The 17,990-nt window shown below is 45.8% G+C and overlaps 1 pseudogene; it reads right to left on the reverse strand.

The window, feature by feature from the left end:
* Positions 1–1,402: 1,402 nt before the first annotated feature.
* Positions 1,403–6,238, reverse strand: LOC136488820 (uncharacterized; annotated as a pseudogene).
* Positions 6,239–17,990: the final 11,752 nt, after the last annotated feature.

Here is a 17,990-nt window from a genome sequence, read left to right on the forward strand (position 1 = left end):
CATCCTAACAGGTCAGATCTACACCCGCTAGCCCAAAAGGATAGGGTCTCAGCATGCTCTCCGTTGGGGCGGGGAGTTGTCGGCGTTGAACGGTATGCCCTTTTGGAGTTGCCATGATCACCAAATCTTCATCTTGCCACCTCAAACAGTGTGCATGAGTGGGGTGCTCAGCATTAGTGGCATGGTGACCTTGGAGTGTAGGAGGTTCATCACTCGCTCTAGATCAATCTAAGACTGAATCCACGAGGAGCTGACATTCCGCTAAACGATCTATGACCCGATCGATGGATGTGATCAGATCATCATTGCTGATGGATCTCCTAACCCAGTAGTGGGGCGTCGAGATCGAAGATGTCATTGCAAGTGTTAGCACGATCAATGCAGGGTGATCCCGCACTGCTTCCACGACCCCCCTTTGCCATTGGGGTCGATGATCCAAGTCATGGATCTAACCTTGAAGATTTGGCCTGGCTCAGGAAAGGCCATGGAGCTCAGGAAAGTGACCATCTGGTTGGCCATGGAATCAGCATGCACACCCCCTACCTTGCACACCACTATCGACAAAATCTGGTCAGCAGTTTACCAAGGGGTATACCCATGGTAGTAGACGATCGGTGGAGGTGCGTGTAATAGGAACCAGATGGTGACACAAGGCGCAGAGACAACAATTTAGATAGGTTTGGGCCATCTGATCGACGTAATACCCTGCATCTTGTGTCTTTATTGGATTATATTGAATATGAGATGAATTCAAGGGGGGTCCCTGCCTGCCTTATACAGTCTGGGGGGCAGGGTTAAAAGTCGGTTAGATCTAGATCTATTCGGTTATATGATAAGTATTTACAAGGAATACAATATCTATCATATCCGAATAGATCCTTCCCTATCTTTAAGATTCCTTCCTAAAACCATGTGATGCATGTCGATCAGTGTCTTGCATCACATGCCTTCTTCTTATGGGTTGGACCACCTGATATGGCAGGGGTTGATCCCAATCTTTCGATGAGAGGATAGGGTAACCTCAATTTGGGGAAGGATTCGACGTTGGCTGTCCGACTACAACATCCAGTAGGGTTGTTGTGCCTTAGCAACAGGTACACCGACTCTGATTTGTTGTTGTTCTTGTCGTGCCAAGAACAACCCTGAACCTGCAAGAAATCGAGAACAAGCAAGAACAAGATAAACAAGAAACAACTCACGGATCTAAATCAGGACACGAATTTGGGGTTCTAAATCAAGTAAATCGGCTGGTCTAGCCGACACATGCATTTACAAGGAAGTAGCTGAAGCTAAACTTGCATCTAAACAAAACCCACACTCAAATGGTGGTTGCTACATGTCTTTTATAGTGGGAAACAACCAGGAGGTGTGGGAGGGTGGAAACCCTAAATTAGAATGGCCCCTAGTGGGCTTTACTTGATAAGTGGTTCTCAGCCCATGACTGGAGATCCAAGGAAGGGATGTCCTCATCATCCTCCCCTTCTTGCATTTGAGTTGTCCTCGACTCACATTCATTCTCTTCTCCCAAGAACGGCTTCAAATCTGCAATGTTAAACATGGGGCTAACCCCAAAATCTGTAGGTAACTCAAGTTTGTATGCATTATCATTAATCCGTTCTAACACTTTGAAAGGACCATCTGCTCTAGGCAGCAACTTAGACTTCCTCAAATTAGGGAACCTATCTTTTCTCAAATGTAATCCAACTAGATCACCAGGTTCAAAAGTGACATGTTTCTTTCCTTTACTACCAGCAAGTTTATATTTTGCATTCATGCACTCTATATTCTCCTTAGTGGTCTCATGTAGTTTTAAAATCAGTTCAGCACGTTTATTTGCATCAACATTGACCCTCTCCGAGGTTGGAAGGGGTAAAAGATCAATAGGAGCACGAGGCAAAAACCCATAAACAATCTCAAAAGGGCATTTCTTAGTATAGAATGCTGTGAACGATTATAAGCAAACTCAACATGAGGTAAGCACTCTTCCCACAATTTTATGTTCTTCTTCAAAACAGCCCTAAGCATGGTTGATAAAGTTCTATTTACAACCTCAGTTTGCCCATCCGTTTGGGGATGACAAGTGGTGGAAAATAAAAAGCTTAGTCCCCAACTTAGCCCACAAAGTCCTCCAAAAATGACTAAGAAACTTTGCATCACGATCAGAAACAATGGTGTTTGGTACACCATGCAAGCGGACGATCTCATGAAAGAACAAGTCAGCCACATGTGTAGCATCATCACTCTTATGGCATGGTATGAAATGAGCCATCTTAGAAAATCTATCCACCACAACAAAGACACTATCTCTCCCCTTCTTTATTCTAGGCAGCCCTAAAATAAAGTCCATAGAAATATCCTCCTGAGGTGCACTAGGAACAGGTAGAGGCATATACAAACCATGAGGATTAAGGCGTGACTTAGCCTTTTGGCATGTTGTGCAGCGAGCAATGAACCTTTCCACGTCTCTCCTCATCTTGGGCCAAAAGAAATGATCAGCAAGGATGTCCTCCATTTTCTTCACACCAAAATGTCCCATCAGCCCTCCTCCATGTGCTTCCTGCAATAATAACAAATGCACAGAGCTAGCTGGAATGCATAGCTTGTTAGCTCTAAAGACAAACCCATCAGTGAGGACAAATTTGTTCCATGTTTTCCCCTCTTGGCAATTCAGCAATACATCTTTGAAATCATTGTCATGTGCATATTGTTCCTTAATAGTTTCCAAACCAAAGATTTTAAAGTCAAGTTGTGAAAGCATGGTGTAACATCTAGACAAAGCATCAGCAATTAGATTTTCCTTCCCTTTTTTGTGTTTGATGACATAAGGAAAGGACTCGATGAATTCAACCCACTTGGCATGTCTATGGTTCAGTTTTGCTTGACTACGGATGTGTTTCAAAGATTCATGATCAGAATGTATGACAAACTCTTTGGGCCATAAATAATGCTGCCATGTTTCCAAAGTCTGAACTAGAGCAAGCAATTTCTTATCATAAGTAGAATAGTTCAAACTAGGGCCACTCAACTTTTCACTAAAATACGCCATAGGTTTTCCCTCTTGTAACAGCACACCACCCAACCCAATTCCACTAGCATCACATTCAAGCTCAAAGGTTTTGTTGAAATCAGGAAGTTGGAGTAAAGGTGCATGTGTTAACTTATCTTTTAGCGTGTCGAATGCATTCCTATGTGCTGTAGCCCAAGTGAATGCCACACCCTTCTTGGTGAGCTCATGTAGCGGGGCTACAATGGTGCTAAAGTCCCTCACAAAGCGGCAATAGAACCCAACAAGTCCTAGAAAACTTCTTATTTGTGTGATTGTAGTGGGAACTGGCCAGCTATGAATTGCCTTGACCTTGGCTTGATCAACTTCAATACCCTATGGGGTCACAACATAGCCAAGGAAAGAGACTCGATCTATGCAAAATGTGCACTTCTCAAGATTACCAAATAATTGAGCATTACGTAAAGCATCAAAAATAGCACGTAAATGATCAAGATGTTCCTCCAAAGTTTTGCTATATATCAGAATGTCATCAAAGTATACCACCACAAATCTACCAATGAAAGCACGTAAAACTTCATTCATTAATCTCATAAAAGTGCTGGGTGCATTAGTGAGGCCAAAAGGCAGGACTAACCACTCATATAGACCGAAGCTAGTTTTAAATGCTGTTTTCCATTCATCTCCTAACTTCATGCGAATCTGGTAGTAACCACTACGCAAATCAATTTTAGAGAACACAATTGAGCCGCTCAATTCATCAAGCATATCATCTAGTCTAGGAATCGGATGACGATATCTAATTGTGGTATTATTAATCGCTCTACAATCCACACACATGTGCCAGGGTCCATCTTTCTTAGGAACTAAAAGTACGGGAACAGCGCAAGGGCTAAGAGACTCACACACATAACCTTTGTCAAGCAATTCTTGCACTTGGCATTGTATCTCTTTAGCTTCCTCCGGGTTGGTCCTATAAGGAGCATGATTTGGCAAGGAGGCCCCAGGAATGAGGTCAATTTGGTGCTCAATTCCCCGAATTGGTGGCAGTCCCGATGGTACCTCCTTTGGGAAAACATCGGTGTACTCCTGCAAAAGGTTAGTGATAGTAGGAGGCAAAGAAATAGGAGTATCCTCAAGTGAAAACAAAGTTTCTTTGCAAACCAAAGCATAGCATATAGTAGTGCAAGTATCAATCTCTTCTAGATCAGATTTGGTAGCAAGAAAATAGGAACCCTTCAACTTAATCTCATTTTTCTTATCATGAACAGATTTAGTGTTTCTCTTTTTATGTTGCTCAAGTTCCTTAGCCACAATCTGATTTTCACTCTTAACATGCTCCTTAGTGTTCAACTTTCTAGCTCTAGCAATTTCATCTTTCATAATATCCTGAGGAGACATAGGATGTAACACAAGCTTCTTTCCATTATGCACAAAAGAATATTGATTGGTTCTACCATGATGCATAGAGTCTGTATCAAACTGCCATGGTCTACCTAACAATATAGAACATGCTTGCATAGGTACAACATCACAGTCAATGGAATCATGATAAGAGCCGATTGCAAAATTGACTCGTACCAACCGTGTTACCTTTACATTGCCACTGTTGTTGAACCACTGAATGTTGTAAGGTTGGGGGTGTGGTCAGGTATCCAAAGCCAGCTTCTCCACCATCTCTAAGCTTGCCAAGTTGTTGCAGCTCCCTCCATCAATGATCACACGACATGAACGCTCCTATACCACACACTTTGTTTGGAACAAGGTGTGGCATTGATTCTGTTCAGCCTTCTCCATTTGTGCACTCAACACTCGTTGCACAATAAGGCACTCATAACGATCTGCATGTTCAGCTCTAATGTGCTCTTCAACTAGATTCTCATCTCCACCTGCATGGTCAGCGGTAAGCAAAGCATATGTTTCGTCATCCAAATCACTAGCAGAGGAATATTCACCATCATGTCGCACGATCAAAATGCGCTTGCTTGGGCAGTCCCATCTCACATGTCCATAACCCTTGCATTGAAAGCACTGAATATCTCTAGTTCTTCCCATAGAAGCAATGGAAGAAGAACTCTTGGCTGTTGGAGCTGTTGTTCCATTTGTTGGTTCAGCCGGGCACGCTGATGAATTTGATGGAGAAGGGTGTTGTTTGTTGTTTGAAGGAGATGGAGCAACTACTTGTGTCGATGGTGCAGTAGTAGGTTTTGGTGTCCAAGAGTTAGCACGACCAGCAGAAAAGTTAGTCCTCATGCTAGCTTGACATCCCTGCACTTCCCGTTTAGCCTTACAAGCAAGATGAAATAAACGATCGATTGAATTATATTCCTTGTAAGCTAAAATGTCCTAAATTTCTTGGTTCAAACCACCTACAAATCTAGCCATTGTTGCATCCTCAGTTTCTACCAAACCACAGCGAAGCATACCAATTTGCAATTCCTGATAATATTCCTCTATAGATTTATTCCCTTACCTAAATTGCTGCAACCTATGTAACAAATCACGTGCATGATATGAAGGAACAAATCTTGCTCTCATGACCCTTTTCAAAGCATCCCAGGTCTGAGGAGTATTGTTTGGATTAGTGCGGCAATACTCACTCCACCAAATAGAAGCAAAATTAGTAAACTCACTAGTTGCAGCCCTAACCCATTTATTTCCAGCAAAATCATGATAAGCAAACTTCTGATCAGCAGCTAGTTCCCATGTAAGGTATGCATCAGGATCATATTTCCCATCAAAAGATGGCATGGTGAACTTAATTTTACCCAAAGAATCATCATTGTCACGTACCTCTCGACGTGGCGGCCTAGCACCCATTCCACGGCGATTACGGTGTAGTTGACGACAGGGTTGAGCATCCACCTCATCATCATGCTCGGTGTCTTCTGCATAGACATCATCATTCTCGGCTGAAACACTGCCCACACTACCATCATTGCGGTGGTGTTGATGTGCACGGTTACATCCTCCGTCTTGCATTCTCTCAAGTCTGGCCAAAATAGCAGCAAGAGAAGTGTTCACTTCTCCAATGGAAACCTCCATTGCAGCAAGCCTTTGGTTGGTGCCAATTTGAGTTGCCTCTAATTGTCCAAGGCGCTCATTGGTAACACGAACATCCTCTTTGAGGCCTTCAGCGTGTAACCTCATACGGCGCTCGAAGTCACGTATGATGCCCCTTGTGCGTGGTGAGTGTGCATGTTGCCCCTGCTCGTCCTCACCATTTCCTGACATGGTTAGTGAACAGCAGCAATAACACAAGAAGGTGCTCGAATAACAAAAGAAAACTAAGTAATGGCTGATTCCATTCCTCTCAAACTTGCTTAACCAAGTTCTTACTTGTTCTTACCACACTTGCAGGAGGTGTTGTTAGCCGGCAAGAACAACAACAATTGTGGCAGCAAATGTAAACCTGTGATGTTGTAGATAAATTTGTGGAGCTATAGGTGGCTGGAAACAAATTCAAGGGACAGCTAGAACCACGTTAGCCAAAACAAATTGTATAATCGTTCAACGATGATATTGTGCTGGTCCTAGGTTGAACCATTCTAGAGACGCGAACCTAGACACAAACGTAGCCATCGGACACCAACGACACAACACAAGCGAAGTGGAAAATAATAACTGCTAAAACCCTTCTTCTATCTTTCTTGCTTCATTTCTTTTTCTGATTCTTTTACCCCTTTTTCTATATTTTTTTCACCTACAGTACAACTCTCAAGTTTTGCAACCAAAAATTGAGAGCAAACAATTCATAACATACAATTTATTTTTTTGACTAGGGGTACAGAAATTGAACTTGCACAAGAGAACAAGCACAAACACTCTTTTTCTTTGAATCGAGGAACTCAAATATGCTAATCAAATCACAACACGTGGAAAACTTTAGGGAGCTCCACATTTGAATAGGGGGATGTTTGGAATGCAGCAGAGATGGTATGGAGATGATGGTGGTGGAGGATCTGGTGGTTCTTGTGGAGGTGAAAAGGTGGGACTGGTGGTGATAGCAGCGGTGGATCTGGTGGTGACAAAAACGTGAATAGAACTCGAAACTCTAATGGATTAAACACTAGAACCAGCAACTCAACCAATCGATGCAACGGAAAACTCAACAAGTAAGGACTATGCAGAACAGCAAGGCACAAACTTGTCTTAGGGATTTCAGTTCTATCCTTTTTGGGGGGGGAGTTTTGTGGACTGTAGGTAGATAAAAGGGATGGGTAGATACTCTCACCGATTAACCTTGTTCTGATTACCACATGATATGGCAGGGGCTGATCCTGATCTTTCGATGAGAGGATGGGGTAACTTTGATTTGGGGAAGGATTCAACGTTGGCTGTCCGACTACAACATCCAGCAGGGTTGCTGCGCCTTAGCAACAGGTATACCGACTCTGATTTGTTGTTGTTCTTGTTGTGCCAAGAACAACCCTAAACCTGCAAGCAATCGAGAACATGCAAGAACAAGATAAACAAGAAACAACTCACGGATCTGAATCAGGACACGAATTTGGGGTTCTGAATCAAGTAAATCAGGTGGTCTAGCCAACACACGCGTTTACAAGGAAGTAGCTGAAGCTAAACTTGCATCTAAACAAAACCCACCCTCAAATGGCGGTTGCTACATGTCTTTTATAGTGGGAAACAACCAGGAGGCGTGGGAGGGTGGAAACCCTAAATTAGAATGGCCCCTAGTGGGCTTTACTTGATAAGTGGTTCTCAGCCCATGACTAGAGGTCCGAACGTCTTTTCATTGATTCTACTCATCTCTAGTGGAGTCTAGCCATGAGGTTGGATCCATTTGAAAATAGACATCAAGATCTTTCCAATGAGTACTCATGGGCCTTCAACAACATCTGGAGTCGAGAGTCATGATCAAATCAATCTAGTGCTGCTTCGAATATTTAGTATGGTCTTCTTGTTGTTTACACCAGCATCCACTTGATGGTTATCTTGATGACCTTGCACCCAGCTAGTTCCTTCCATCTTCCTAAGCATAAGGAAATCATCACAAGGATTTAGTAGTATCCCATCCAGAGAAGAAATTGTTTAGACAACGAGGAACGACTTTACCTGATAACTAAGTTCTCATGCTTTAGCTCGAGTCATTGGCCCTTGTTGTGCAATAGGTATGGTTGTATCCAAGGAAGGGATGTCCTCATCACCACCCCTAGCGGTGTGGCCCATGTCCATTGCCATGGGTACCTAGGGTTATACCCCCACAATTACTTCTGTTCCATGTGAAAATATGATACCCTGAATACTTCTAGGTGAAAGTTACAACGGTAATTCCGTATGCTTGCAGAATCTTTCTATTTGCGTTAAGAAATACCAAAAAGCTTTCTGGCACCTTTGCTGGGGAATAGTTGCTATTTTCTTTGAACCTAGTTCATCCTCGTATCTATATCCTTTCTTTCTATAAAAACAAAAATATTTTCTTTTATCTTTTTCACCATGAAGCCAACTTCAAATTCAAATATGTCTACTTCAAAGGGGAAGTTCCTTGAGCCATCACCAGTTTTAAAACCTAACCGTTCATTTGGCTATGAACTCCATCCTAGTTTAAAATCTATAGTTCGGGCACAACCCTTCTCAGGGCATGACAATGAAAACCCCTGCCATCACCTGCTAGAGTTCGAGGAAATGTGTTCACACCTGAGCATCTCTGGCATGGCACAAGAAAATCTAAAGTGGACAATGTTTCCCTTCTCTCATGGGGAAGGCAAAGCAATGGTACACTCTTGCCATAGGAAGTACGAATGGGGACTAGGATGAACTCAAAGACAGATTTTGTCTTGCATTCTTCCCTATGTCCCATATCATCTCTCTATCGAGGGCAATCCTTGACTTCGAGCAGCATGAGAAGTCTATAGGTGTAGCCTGGGGTAGGTTTTTAGTGTTAATACATGCTAGCCCAGACTTGCCTTTACCTGATAGCATATTGCTATGACTCTTTTGTTTGGGTATTGACATGGAAGTTGACATGTGCCTTGACATGACTACCGGAGGTAGATTTACACATAAAACCATGATGGAACAAGTGACATTCCTTGAGCACTTCATAAACAAACACACTTCTTTTGTTATAGAAACCCCTCCTAGCAAAAGTCACATCGAGTGTTGAGGAGTCCTCATCAGTCAAGTCCAAACCTTTAGCATCCTTAAATTCAACTTATGAGCCCTCACCCGAACCACGAACACCAAAGGAAACATTAATCCACCCTTCGGAGTTCCCTATCGAATTCGAGGATTTTGGCAATACCTCGAAGTTATCATGGCACGAAAAGCACAAAAAAGAAGTTTCCCCTAGAATAGAACCATCAAAGGAATGGTTAGTGGAAGTGAAACATTCTTTTGAAGCAATTTAGATTCTTTCACCTTCCATGGCCATGCCTTGTTCGTTAAGGGGAACAAACATACAAGCCCTGCACAACCCCACAGTCGGGACTAGCATCATGTAAGAATTCCTAGCAAAAAACCTTTTGGGTAGCATGTCGCTAGTCCCGACCAATAAACTCTTCAAAAGTCCATCAGGACTCTTTTTCAAATGTTGTGGGATTGCCAGGGTCGTGCCCATGGAAATTAATGAAACCTAGGTTCACTTGGATTTCTATATCTATGCCATCCTTGAATTTGAGCGTCTCATAGGCCATCCTTTGGACAAACTTTTTCAAGAAAAAACTTCCCATTGGGGCCTTGATGAAAAGTTGGGAACAACTGCTTCCACCATTCCTATCCCTTGTCTCGAAAGTCCAAAGGCAAAGCAGCAACTCAACTGTGGGCGTATTAACTCCTATACCCTTACGGCTGGGCTTGGGCCAGCCCAGACCAGGGGGTCTGGCCCACTAGAAGATGACACGTGGCCTGGCCAATCTGTTCGGAGTCCCACGCAAGGAATCAAGACAGATTTGGAGATCAAGCAAGATCCTGGTCGGTTAAAATAGGAATCCTTATCTGGCCACCTATGGCAATTGTAACTGGTTAGGATTAGTTTCTAGATCTGTAACCCTACCCCCCGGATTATATAAGGTAGGCAGGGGACCCCTCTAAAAAACATCTCTCATTGACATACAGCAATACAATCAGACGCAGGACGTAGGTATTACGCCTTCACGGCGGCCAAACCTGGATAAAACCTTGTGTTTGTCTTGCATCACCATCTTGTTTGTAGCTTGCACATCTATCTGCCGACAATCTACTACCTTGGGCATACCCTTAGGTAGACTGCCAACCATATTTCATTGACAGTGGCACGCCAGGTAGGGGGTGTGCGTACTACTCTCTAGGTGAACAAGATGGTCATCATCCCCGGTTCCATGGCTACGCCGAATGGCCTCACGTTCACCATCGGCCAGATCACCTGGACCACTGGCTCCGACGACTTCATCGCCATGACCACGGAGGAGGCACGGATTCAATCTATGTCGACCACTGCTTCACCTGCATCTGCTATGGCTCCGACCATGGTGGATCCAGCTCTGGCCAAGCTAGCATCGTCTTCAGCCATGCCGACAACCCATCGTCCGCTTCCTCGCTACAAAGGGAGGCAGATCGACAGCACCGACCTGCTCGACTCCATCGATCGGGTCAGTGCCAAACTTGTTGAAACCCTTGCTCTGGTAAGTTTGATTCAAAGTCAACCTAATGAGCAGGTAATCACTACCCACAACAGATCTACCCAACCAGCTCGGGCTAGTCGTCCTACACGACTTGGTACGGATCTCATGGTCCCATCTACTCCTGAAGGGCGCTCCATTCATCGCTGGCCAGCCCCCGCGATAGGTCTCCGGCTCTCCGAGTATGAAGCCTCGATGGAGAACTACTAGGCCCAGCCCTATGGCCTGCGCAACTTCGTCAACATGGTCTAGATTGAGGATTATCAAGAAGGGTCGGTCCACATAGTTCAAGAGGGTGGCTCAAGCTCCTCGTCTAGCATCGCATCTAATGCCTCCGTCCACATCGAGCTCCAGCATCATGACGATGAAGGCGTTGAATACAATCTGGATATCCCAGACCATGCCCTGGGGTTCCCACGATTCCCATCCTTCCCACCAAGGTGAGGAGACTTGATCAATGTTGTCAGTAATGACAAACCATCGGCGGTTGGCAAAACAGAACAAGAAAGGTTAGCACACGAAGCTCGCAATATTGATCGGTTTAATCGTCGACAAATCAAAGCCAAGGCAGAAGAGGAGGCCCGACGCATAAGGGTCCAGCCATGCGACCTTAACAATGCCTTTGATAGGGTGGGGGACAAGCAGGTCTTCAGGACCCCAAGCGCCAACGTAGCTGTTGCTATGGCGACAATGCAACGACTACCTAATACCTCAGAAACCCAGGCAGTTCGCGATGATATACAAGCTTACCTGACGGCTGCTATGGCCTGGACCACAGAGATTGTAAATCAAGCCCAGGCTCCATCTGTCTCAGTCGAATCAAGCCACAGCCGCTATCGATGAAATATGGTCAGCAGTCTACCTAGGGGTATGCCCAAGGTAGTAGATTATCGGCAGACAGATGCGCAAGCTACGAACAAGATGGTGATGCAAGACAGACATGAGGTTTTATCTAGGTTCGGCCGCCGTGAAGGCGTAATACCTACGTCCTATGTCTGATTGTATTGTTGTATGTCAATGAGAGATGTTTTTTAGAGGGGTCCCTGCCCACCTTATATAGTTTGGGGGGTAGGGTTACAGATCTAGAAACTAATCCTAACCAGTTACAATTGCCATAGGTGGCTAGATAAGGATTCCTATTCTAACCGACCAGGATCTTGCTTGATCTCCAAATCCATCTTGATTCCTTGCGCGGGACTCCAAACAGATTGGCCAGGCCACGCGTCGTCTTCTAGTGGGCCAAACCCCCTAGTCTGGGCCGGCCCAAGCCCAGCCGTAAGGGTATAGGGGTTAATACCCCCACAGCTAGTCCCCAAGCACCATGCATTATGCTGCGACACGCCGTTCGATCTCCTTCGGTTAACGCGATCCGTCTTCATGTCATCTCCAACTGGTTGAAACATTAACCAATCGAATGTGCCAGTATTCTGGTCAGAACAAAGAGCAGTAGACCACAATTATAGCCAAAGATTCCGGTTGTCCGAAGAATGCATAGTGCTCTAAAGAAAAAAGAAAAAGATTTCTTTCCTTATCAAGTGTGCCCACTTGTATTTCTAAAAAGAAATGTAAGTGACCCGTGGACAATAGTAATTCTGGCCAACAGTCAGAGCGTAGGGGTCGATAAAATAAGCACATTCACCACAAGGTGAAGTGTGCCCACTTAGTCCCCAAGCCTGGTAGTAGGTGACGTAGGCACGTGGTGCCAGGGTCTAAAAAGAATTCCCACTGAAGTCGAGAATCCAATCGTCGTACAAGCAATATGAGATGCACCGACAGGTGCTCATACCGATGTAGTCCCCGAGCTTGCTGGAAGGCAAGGTATCAGCCTTGTAGCAAGGTCTAAATAAATGGCTCTCAACTGTATGTGAGTACAAATCACATGTAGCCGAGGAGAGAAGTCTCCGAGCAATGTTTGGAGAGTGGTCGAGGCAGTCCCCGAGCATGAGAGTGGTCGGAACAGTCCTCGTGCACGATGGTGGTCTAGACAGTCCCTGAGCACGATAGTGGTCTGGACAGTCCCCAAGCACAATAGTGGTCTGGACAGTCCTCGAGCACGATGGTGGTCTGGACAGTCCCCGAGCACGAGAAGTGCAGCAAAAAACCATATGCCACTTGTACTATTATTTTGTGTAGTTTTTTTTACTTGCTCTGTCAAGTCCAATCTGGCACGTCTGGTCAAAAAAGTAGACGGGTATAGCACGTCATACTACCTTCTTATCTTTTCAAACAAACAGTTGCATGGCACCTGTAAGTAGGTGTGTCAGTGTGGGCCCTCTCACACTAGCAACGATGAGGCACATATATTGGCATAGATCTTGAGGCTGTGAAAATAACCGTCTACGGCGCGTGCGCACGTCTCCCAAGAATCTCGGGCAGACAAAACGGCATAACTCTTGGGTTAAATACAGTATAGGATAGGTAAGTTACTTTTTACTACAACCTATTGCCATTCACAGCCGTAGCCATCTTCTTCCTCTCGCCAACCCTAATACCAATCAATCCTCCGCCAGTTCCTCGTTCATCAACAAGGCCAGATTCATGGCAAAAAGCGATGCGTAGAAGAAAGCTAGAGTCATGGCGAAGGAGTGGTGGAAATCAAGAAGCAATGAGTAGACCATTGAAGACCTCATCACCATGGGGGTACTCCACAATAAGGAGCTCACAGGATGGCGTGCGTCGAAGGGCGAGGGATACCCTGATCCACAACCAGGTGAGATCATGGTGTTCGAAGACTTCTTTAAGCGGGGATTTGGGGTTCCTATTCATCCTTTTCTTCAGGGGCTTTGTCTTTACTATGAGATTGGGATTTGTAATCTACATCCCAACTTGATCCTCCTTGTCGCCACTTTCATTCATCTTTGCGAAGCATATGGCGGCTTCCAGCCCCATTTCGATTTTTTCTGCCATCTTTTCTGTCTGCGGAAAAAAGGAAGCGGCGGATCGAAGATTGCCGGAGGTGTGTACCTCAACCTCCATGATGGCATGAAAGCCCAGTACTTGCACTACCCATGGAACACGTCGCTTGACGACTGGTACAAGAAATGGTTCTACATCCGCGAAGAGCCAAACACAATCACACTATGCGATGTGGGCTACATCCTAGAGAAGAGGACAAGCTGGTCAGAGAAGCCCGAGCACCTAGAACAGATTCCAGAAATATTTGGGTTGATCCCATAGAAAAAACTAGACGGTCCGAGCGTGGTCGGGAGCTTCATCAGCTGGTGGATCTAGCGCTGCCAGAGGAGGGTACATCCTGGCTATGAGTATCAAGGTAGCACAGACCCGACGAGGACGAGGCAGGGGGCACTTGACAAAAACAAAGTCAGAGCCAAAATTGGAGAGCTATTCAACTTAGCTGATCCAAATTATGTCAGATTGAGCGATATCAAGCATGCTTTCAAGCTCGCCCGACCTCCCCCAAAGGTAACTCATCTTGACTTGTACCCGTAGTCTTATATTGTGGCAGAAACTTACTATGTTCACTCCCATTTGTTTCCCAGATTAATGGTTGGGATAGAGCGACAGTGTTTGTGTTGCCACCCCCTAGAGTAGATTGGCCACAAGGAGCTGACCCAACCACCTAGACCAGCGTCGGGACTGAGGACGTCGACTGGGCGGTGCTCGGAGCTGGAGAGGAGGCGGTGGCCAAAGCTGCTGGTAAGCGGCTAGCAGCCAGCAAGCGTTGTTAGGCGATTTTTACTTTGTCAGACAATGATGTAGAGGAGGGAGAAGATGCAGACACCTTTTGACTCATCCCTCGAAAGAGGAGGCAACTGGTGTCGATGGAGCAAGGTGGCTCCTCCGTGCCGGTGGGACCTACATCGCCGACCACTGCAGCACGAAGGACAAGCGGCGGAGGGGTCGAGCACCAAGGCCCAGCGACAGTGCTGGATGTAGAGGGAGACCAGGAGTCACCCGCATAGCACGTGGAGCAAGCACAGCCAAAGAGACGTGCCTTCGCCACATCATTCTGTGCTTCCAACATGTAAGTATTTGTAACCTTGATGTAAGCTAGCAATTTGCATTGAATATGATTGCCTTCTGAACTTATCTCGGATGTATTAGCTCGGCATCCACCAAAAGTCCAGACCAGCTAGCCGGAAGCGGTGTGGCTCCGCTAGTAATTTTTAGAGCAGACTGTCCAGCAGCCGGCCATTGAGGAACCCATAGCAGAAGATCCGTCGGGGCCTCAAAAAACAAATAGTCAGACAACAGTCCCCGAGCAGGGGGTCGAGGGAAGAGCTGAGCCAAGCACGAGTGCTCTGAGCACTAAACCTGCTGAGGGCAACACCTCAGCATCAAGTGTAATGGCACAGACCGAGGAGAAGCAGCCGGAGGTGAGAGCATAGAGCACGTTTGTCGATGCTGCAGCCCGTGGGAAAGCCATAGTGATCGTAGAGGCTGCTAACGCCGGACCAGCACCGAGACTCGAAGAAGAGCCCAAAGAGGACAAAGTGGAGGAGGTCCTAGGCCGTCCATAGGACAAACGACAACATGTGTATGTGTCGCGTTGGCGGAACGACCAGTGGGTTGTTCATGAGGAAATCCGGGAGGTCGAAGAGACCAAGAAAGTTGAACGGGCGGCGAAACGACTGGTGACGGAAGTGCAGGTAAGCTTCACTTAACCCCTTGATCTTGCTATCTAGTCGAGCTGTCTTACTTAGCTATCTACACACAGGACTTAATGAAGACCGCAAGGTACCACAAGAAATGCTTCGACCAGATCGAGGGGATCACTGCAACCAACAAGGAGCTGACGGTGGAGGTGGAACACCTACGCCACCGACTTGAAACCTCCAACCATGAGAAGGCAGAGCAAGAGTCCCAGAACTAGAACCTAGTCGTCCAGCTCAGTAATAAAGAGTAGGAAAGAATAAGTAAGTAGACACTTTATCATAATGAATACTGCCAGTGTTGTTGCATTGTTGGGAGTAACAGCTGTAGTGCAGGCTTGGAAGCTGAAGTGGCCCGCCTCCGAGAGGAGAACAGTCGTGCGGTCATGGAGTGTGATCATCTAAAAGAGAAGAACAAAAAACTAGCGCAAGACCAGTCGCAGCTCTAAGACCACACGACCAAGATGACAGAGGATCTGAAAAGTAAGTTTTCCAAACCCCTTTGCTCATTTTGGTCGCTTACCGTAGTTTGGCGTAATATAGCGTCTTAACAGCATGTATGGTTTGCAGTTTTAAAAATCAACGCGAAGAAGCATCTGGAGGCCGTGATAAAAGACCATGACGGCTGGAAGGCGCAGTGCCAAGAGATCACCTAGGATCATGACACCTGGAAAAGCTGGTGCCAGGAGGTGGCAACGGGCATTTTGCCGATCCTTGACCTCATCGATCCGGTGCTAACAGAGGACGTGCCAAGGACACCGCAGCTGGGATTGATCAAGAGATGCCAAAAGGCATGGGGATGGTTCTAGGAGTTCGTGAAGGAGGCAGGTGAGTACACAGGCACACATGTGCTAAGCATGGTACGTGCTCACTACCCCTTGATCGATCTCAAGCGCCTGGAGGCTGGATACCCAAAGGAGGTAGATCCAGACAAGGCCGAGGAGCTACGGATGACCCAGCTGGACTTGTTGGCAAAAACAATTGCGACATTAACCTATGTGGAGGTGCGACGCCATCCGTACAGGGAACGCCATCAACAAGTCAGCTGGAAACGCCTTTATTTTCAAGCCAACCGGCGAAGCCTATGGTCTCGACCAGCCAGGCATCGACGGGGCCATCTTGTTTAGCTCAACCAGTGCAAGTGTAACACCCCAGGTGTTTGGCTTCCACATTTGCACTTGCATTTCATGAACATGAGCATCATTCATCCATTCATAAGCTTATGTCACATGAAACATGATTTCGAAACATTGCAACATGTTGCATATTTCATGTGTGTTGTTTCTTTTATGAGACGAATAGTGTGCAACACTTAAGTGCAACATGTGCAATTCACTTTAGTGAAACATGGTTAGTTAGTACCATGCAACAAGATCATGAAACATGTGAAACATGACTATGAAACAAGTGTAACATTTCATGTGTTTTTCATTGTTTCAGTACATGCAATGCTTGATTCTTGTGTGAACAATGTGTGGTGTGGCTAATAATTCTCTTAAACAATTTAGTGACACTTAGAATGTCATTTGGAACATTGTTCATGTTGATCTTGTTGCCTAAATAGGATTTCAAAAAGTGGTTTGACTTGTTTTGACTCCTAAACCCTTTTGTTTGACTATTTAAAAAGTGTAGCTAAGGATGTTTGCATGTCTGAGCAACCTAAAGCAAAGTTGTAGCAAATTTTATAAGGAACAAACTTTGTTTAGGAGCCAAGTCATGAAAATGTGCACAACATGTTCAAAAAGGACCCACAAGTTAGTTTTGAGATCTATTTTGTAACTCTGAAAATTTTCTAAGTCACAAAGCATGTTTTAGTTCCATGTACTGATGTTTAGCGCAGTGTATCTCCCAAACAAAGTCAAACTAGCTTGAGCTCCAATTGTAAAAGTTGTAGTTCACATGTAGATGTTCAACTTTGTCAATTATACCTTGAGCTATATCATCATGGATTAGGAGTTAATCACTGTCAAACTTAGCCTATCAGTCGGGATCGTTGAACTCTAAAACACAAGGTTCAGACCGGTCATGGCCGACCGACGTCAGAAGATGGTCGCCGCATGGCCGCCACGCGCCTGGCTTGCCCTGACCGCGCCGCGCGCTGGCCGGCTTGAAGTGGAGAGTGCCCTGCTGCCTCTCAGCTCACCCGCACGTGCTCTACCTTCTCCTTCGCTTCCTCCGCTCGCCCGAAGCGCCGCAGCAACAGCCGCAGCAGCTCCGACGTGCTTGTGCTTGCTCGCTACCTCAAAAATGCGAACTACATCTTCACCATAGCTCCGCCGTGTCCTCCTATACTCCTTCCACCTCTTAGCCGAGCCAATTGAGCTTTGGTAAGGGTGCATTGACCATTCCCGCCACCGCCGCCATGAGCGTGTCCTCGCCAGAGTTGAGGCCACCGTGGTCGGGGTAGCTAGGAACCTTCCCGTCCTCTTCTCTTTGCGTGGGTAGCATCGTAGTGACCCCCTGAAGCTCATACCGGGCTCGGTTGAGGCAGCCATGGCTCGCCATCGCCGACACCTCGTGCTGGAGCTTTGCCATGCCGCCATCACCAGCGACGAGCCACCTCTGCTAGGTCTTAGGCCTTGCCACTTGCACAAATTGGTTCCCCTCATCACGTAGAGCACAAATGGTGTAGTGTTCATATATGTTTACTATTTCCTCTCTTAATTAAATAAATTAAGAAAGGTATTAAAAGAAATGTTTTGGTGATGAACACCCTACTTTCTGGTGTTCTTGTGATATGTGTAATAAGTGAGTAGA

This window comes from Miscanthus floridulus, chromosome 10 (genome assembly GCF_019320115.1).
Source record: "Miscanthus floridulus cultivar M001 chromosome 10, ASM1932011v1, whole genome shotgun sequence".
In the NCBI taxonomy this organism is placed as follows: domain Eukaryota; kingdom Viridiplantae; phylum Streptophyta; class Magnoliopsida; order Poales; family Poaceae; genus Miscanthus; species Miscanthus floridulus.